The sequence below is a fragment of the Limulus polyphemus genome, unplaced genomic scaffold (assembly GCF_000517525.1).
Source record: "Limulus polyphemus unplaced genomic scaffold, Limulus_polyphemus-2.1.2 Scaffold617, whole genome shotgun sequence".
Taxonomy (NCBI): domain Eukaryota; kingdom Metazoa; phylum Arthropoda; class Merostomata; order Xiphosura; family Limulidae; genus Limulus; species Limulus polyphemus.
This window is the reverse complement of record NW_013666227.1, coordinates 17,927-24,385: the sequence shown is the minus strand read 5'-3', so window position 1 is coordinate 24,385 and position 6,459 is coordinate 17,927.

The window sequence follows — 6,459 nt, the reverse complement described above, 5'->3', positions numbered from 1 at the left end:
TAGCGTGAGAATCACATGATCTCGATGACGCAACAATATCTTCAAATCCTTATAAGTTTATATTTTAAAATCTTACGTTGTAACATTACAAAATTAAACGTTAAATAATTTATAGAATAAGGTAATAGGGTTTACAGTGTATGTATTTAAATGTTAAGGTATTTTCTAGCACAGTCAATGTTTGAATGGAATCTGGAACTATAACTGTATATATGTAACTGGTCTTACTTTTGGGAAGTTTCGGTGCGCTTTGATGTTACGTTTCTGTTTCGTACTTTCAAGTGTGAAACAGGTTCTTAATGTCTCAGTGTATTCAGTCAAGACAAACTACTTAGAATCATTCTTAAGAATAGAGAAGATCTAGCTTCTAATATTCACGCGAACAAAACTGTACATAATATTGTTTGTAGAAGACACTTTTTTTTCTGTTTATATAAACACTTATTGCTTAGTAAGAAGAAAAGCACTAATACGTAACCTTAAGACTGCTTTATCGTAAACATTGAATAGATACACTTATGTACACACCGAATCGTGGCCTCAAAGTCTGGTGGAATAGATTCTAAACAAACATTCGACATACGGGAGTTTTGGTTATCGAAGTAAGAATGCTTTTAAGGGGACTATCTGTAAGTTTCTGGCTTTAATATTCTCAGGTCGACGTGACACAAGAATTAAGTGAAGGGCCTCACCTATAAACTCGAAATACACAAGAGAAGAACTTCAGCTATGAAAGAAAGTCAACTGCGTAATAATCACATATAATGATGTACAACATATACAGCCCCTTATCCACAGTCCAAGTACTCAACCTGCGGCGTGAACGTTTCAAATTGAGGACGAATAACGTGAGTCTTCGATGGATGAGGATTGGAGACAAAACATTTATATTTGATTCGTCATCGCTAAATGACATCGCGATTTCAGATAAGTAAATCTTCTTACGACATAAAACAATTTATTTATAATGTACTGTGTTCAGCTGTTCTACACCTACAGAGACTCGTCAAAGTACCTCACCTTCTTACATGAAAGACGATAAAGCGTTTCTCGTTTGATTTCACTGAACCCTTCTTAATTGGATTCAGGCCTAACAGTTTTATGCCACCAAAACAAAGAACAGATTCCTAACTAGATATTAATACATTGTACACTGAAAGGACAATTAACTTACGTTAGATGTTGTTGTTTTCTTCGTGCAAAGCTACTACGCTACTGGTTATTCGTACTCAACCCCCGAATCTTGGAGTTGTAAGTCTGTAAACTTACTGTTTACTCATTGGTAGAACATTAGCCATTGGATGTTTTTGTTTCAAACTGTATATATGAAATTAATTCAAGAAAACCTGAACTATAGTAAAGTCCACAGAGACAAGTGGAATTAATAGTGACTGTAAAGTTAATAACCAGAATGATTAAAGAATGAATAAGTTATTTTCAGAGCGCTGGAAGCAATATAGGGTAAAAAAACTGAAAACACAAAAATTCGTTAGCGCATACTAAACTTACAAGTTCGCGCCCAAACCAGCATGTATCTCTTTCTCTGCTCAATAAGAATTCAAGACAGATCTTCTTATTATTAAATAGTTAGAGAGAGGCTCTTTGATCTTACTTCATCTTTGTGAAGTTATCTCTTTATGATCATACATGTGACGAAAGAGGGTGTAACAGTTTCAGTTCACTTTCAGATCGCAACTCGGAACAGAGAAAAACAATTTTGAAGTGTAATTCACAAGTATGAATTCTCCGAAGCACCTCTGGGTATCTAACATAACGTAATTAGAGGAATTTCTAGTATATTTAGATATTTTATTTCAAATACTTTCCATAAGTCACCGAGCGTCAAACTTTCTTCCTATGAATTTCATAACACTTAAAGAAATCATCTCAAACAGACATTTTTGATAAACGTCTTTCAACTTTCGAAACATATATATACATAATTTTAATTAACAAAACAGGCCCAAACAACATGCAAACTACATTAAAGACGCTACATAAGTTAAAAGGATCACCAGGGTGTAGGCTATAGTGTGGGATATAAGATGTATCCTGAGTTTTGGACATGTCTACGGAAGTAGGACCCACATTGCGGTGGGGATACACCATCTACCAGTGTTAACCTCCGTTCGCTAGTCTCACATTATCAGGTTTTTATTATAAATGTATGGGCCGGATTCTTTACAGTATCCCCCTAGTGGCACAGCGGTATGTTTGCGGACTTACAACGCTAGAAACCGATCACTATGATGCTTGGTGATCAACATACTGTTATGTTTGTGTTTGTAAAATATATATAGGTACTTTCGATGACGAGGAACCCACTTTGAGACTAATAATGGCTGGAGACGGCTTGAATGAGTAATGAAGAAAAACTTTAATATAACAGCAAATGTACAACGTTTCGACAAGGTTTTGTCATCATCAGGTATATGGTACTATATATAGGTACTATATTTATACTCTGAGCTATATGGGGAGTCTGTAAACACTGGATTCAAGGGACTACTGAACTACACTGGAATGGTGCATGGACTGGATTTTGTAATAGCACGAGTTTTATATATGCATGCACATGCAATGCATGTTGGCTAGTTTTAATATGTATATATATTTATATATATACATGCAGGTTTTATATATTTTTAAGTTGTAAAGCCGTTTTATATAAATAGCCATATGGATTTCTCAATTTGTATAGATGCACACATATATATTCAATGAAAATATAAAACAATGTGTCATAATATAATAGGACCTGTTTACAAATAAGCGCTTTTAATCTTTCTTATAGTTGATACATTTCCCCCTTCCTTCTCTCCGCTGGCCATAGTTAGGCCGGTCACGGTTTTGCTGCAACTGGACAAATTTCCTCTTAGAGTCACATTTTGTACACTCTACGAGATCGAAAACGTGTTAATTAACAATTATGAATTGACTATATTAATATACCTCCCCCTTCCCTCAATTTTTGTTGGAGTTGAGGTCGTGACACTTCTACTGTGATGACCCTAAAGCTACAACATTTCTGCCTCACTTTCGCCTAGAATCGCCATCATTTTCGCAATCTCCTACTTGCACAATTTTTTCCACTCCTTATAGTCATCTTCAACAATAGCTACTCTATCTGCAGTATCTATATAATTCGCAATCAGGCAGTGTGAACATTTAGGATCGGCAATCACCATGATTGCCGATCCGATGCTCGAAACTGAGCTTGATGCTATCTTTTGAACTATAACTTACAGATATGTGTTGTGGGAGACTAGTTCATACGGTTCATGACGATTTACTGTAGCTATTGACATCTGATAGCATTAGTTCGAGATGTAAAAGTTTAAGCAGCAGCTGGAGATTGTAATGGAGATTTGTTTGAGAACATATTAAGCATTTATAGTTTGTAAGTGCATATAAAATTTGACCAGTAGAAAAGCAGTCTTTTCAAATAAAATATAAACATCTAAAACATCGTTTTGAATAAACCTTCATGTCTTTTAAAATAATCATTCTATGAATGTGTCTAAAAAAAATAATATTATATGTCTTGTTTTTCTCCTCCTTCACTTCATACATAATATAGGGGTTGGCTCCATAAAGACACCGATTGTATAGTGTACAAAGCATTGAGTATCTTCATTTTACAGTCATCTAATGTTCATCAATTATTACCTGGTAATTCCTGTTTTACCTTGTACATAAGCTCCTTAAAATAACATCAAATATTTGCAAGAAAACTAACTTAAAGAGTTAATGATAACATCCTTTACATTATGATCATGATTTTTTTAGCTTATTAAAAATAAAGAAATAACTTTAAAAGTACCCTACGCAATACGCAATGATCCGTTTAGTAATACTACCCAGGTTTTATTGTAATACTCGCGCCTGTTTTTGCTGTAGGCTGACGGAACAAGAATAATAAAAACAAGAACAAATGGGCGATCTCTATTATGAACTACTACAGTGGTTCATGATTAACTTAGTAATTAACTTAGTAATAAATGCCAACATCAGGAGGTAAGTTTGTGTTATTTGGGGTTGAGCACATTCATATTACTCTCCTAACTTATTTTATTTTTCTCTATTTTTGTTAATTTTCTTTAACATGTGAGACTGGAGAACGGAGGTTAACACTGGTAGATGGTGTATCCCCACCGCAATGTGAGTCATACATTCGCAATCACCTCCAAAACCCAGGGCACATTTTATATTTTACATTATAGCCTGTGCCCTGGTGATCCTTTTAATTTATGCAGCGTCTTTAAATCTAGTTATTGTGTTGTTTTGGTCTGTTTTGTTAATTAAAATGTCTTTCGTCACAGGTTTTTAACTTGTTGTTTTTAGCGCAGTCCTTCCTTTTGATGTTAATCTTTGATTGACGGTTAAGTAGTAATTTGTTTACATAATTTTATATACAAGATGTTATTTCCCGAGGTTATACGTTCTCTCATACAAGAAAGCACTCTGGGCGGAAGTAATGCACCCTTTAAACACAAAATAATTGAAGAAAATTCAGTTTTATTAAAGGTTTTCAGTTTATATAGTATTACAAAAACTATATTAATTTAGTAAAAAAGCGTATCAAAATTCGCTCAGTTATTCTGGCTGCTATCATTAGAATATCAAACCTAATGTTTACCGCACTATATTACCTTTCAGGTAAGATTAACATTAAAAAGTTGACTTTCATACAGTCGAAAACAGTAATCTGACGTAAATGTTGTGATAGTTATTAACATATTTGAGTCATATATTTTTTCGGACGCTGATAAAGGACAAAGTATTATGCAAACACGATTCTCAAAATGACGGAGAAGAAATGTGAACAATCAGAAACTAAAGCAAGCGAAAGTCTAAAAACACAAAATGGTCGAGAATCCAAGAACGGGAAAAAAGGAATATGAACGGTTAAAACAAAAGCAAGCGAAAGTCTAAAAACACAAAATGGTCGAGAATCCAAGAATGAGAAAAAAGGAATATGAACGGTTAAACCAAAAGCAAGCGAATTTCTAAGAAATGATTTCTTAAGGAAGGATAAATTGTGGACAACTAGAATTTAAATCAACTCACTTTCTGAAGAATAAATGAAACAAAATTGTAGACAAATAAAAACCAAAGCAGCCAAATATCTTAAAAACAACTGGCTAATAATACATCGCGAACGATGGAACGACAGCGTAAGCAATTAAAAAGTAAAGTAGACAAATTTATAAGATAAGTCGAAATCAAAGGTAATTAGGCTACCTTGGGGAGGCTTGGCATGGCCTGGTGGTTAAGGCGCTCGACTTTCAATCTGAGGGTCGCGGATTCGAATCCCCATCACCGAACATGTTCGCCCTTTCAGCTGTGGAGGCGTTATAATGGGAAGGTCATTTCCACTTTTCATTGCTAAAAGAGTAGCCCAAGAGCTGGCGGTGGGTGATGTTGACTAGCTGTCTTCCCTCTAGTTTATCACTGCGATATTAGGGACGGCTAGCGCAGGTAGCCCTCATGTAGCTTTGCACGAAATTCCTAACAAACCAAACCCAAGCTACCTTGCTGAGTGCAGAAAACAAATTATCATTCATGTAGCTTTACGCGTAAAAAAATAAAATAAAATAAAAATAACCTACAATTATGTGCATTGAGATTTTTCTATTTTCTAAATATGAAACTCATTTTTAACTTACATTCTTAGCTGATTAAATTTTACTTCTCTTCTAATTCTCTCAACAACAAATCACCACAGTAACTATACACTATGTAATATTCCGTGTTTTAAGTAATATTAATTTTCTTATGTACGAAAACTTTTAGTTAGCGTGCAGCCGTCTTCTCCTTTGACGTCCTATCATTTAGGCTTTTCTGTTGTGTTCTAGAAGTTTTTTTTGTTTCTCTCCCTATTCTCTTACTTGGAAATTTTGTTGGTGTTTTGTTTTAGTTCGTGATCATATTTATATTTTCTAAGTTTTTTTTGCACATACCGTCTTTTTTCATGCTGTTAATCCTTCAGAGTCCATCTACAAGACAAGTTCAAGTTAAAAATAAAAAAAAAATCATTGGGAGATTCAATTAAATATTACTACTTCTGAGTTCTTCAAAGCGGAACTCGTATGAATATTGATTTCGCAACACAACAATGTGTTTAAATAAACAGTATTTTTTTAATGTTTTTTCTGTTTATAACCGTACGACAATCAATTTTATTATAGCTCACACAAGTCTGTGTTCGCAGAACACTATTTAATTTTTTTGTGAAATAACACAATGTTTGTGTCAACTTACAATAAAACTCATGTATAGAACACAATAAAATTACTGCAAATTCGCCGGACAAGCCCGGCATGGCCAGGTAGTTAAGGCACTCGACTCGCAATCTGAGGGTCGCGGGTTCGAATCCCTGTCACACCAAACATGCTCGACCTTTCAGCCGTGGAGGCGTTATAATGTGACGGTCAGTCCCACTATTCGTTGGTAAAA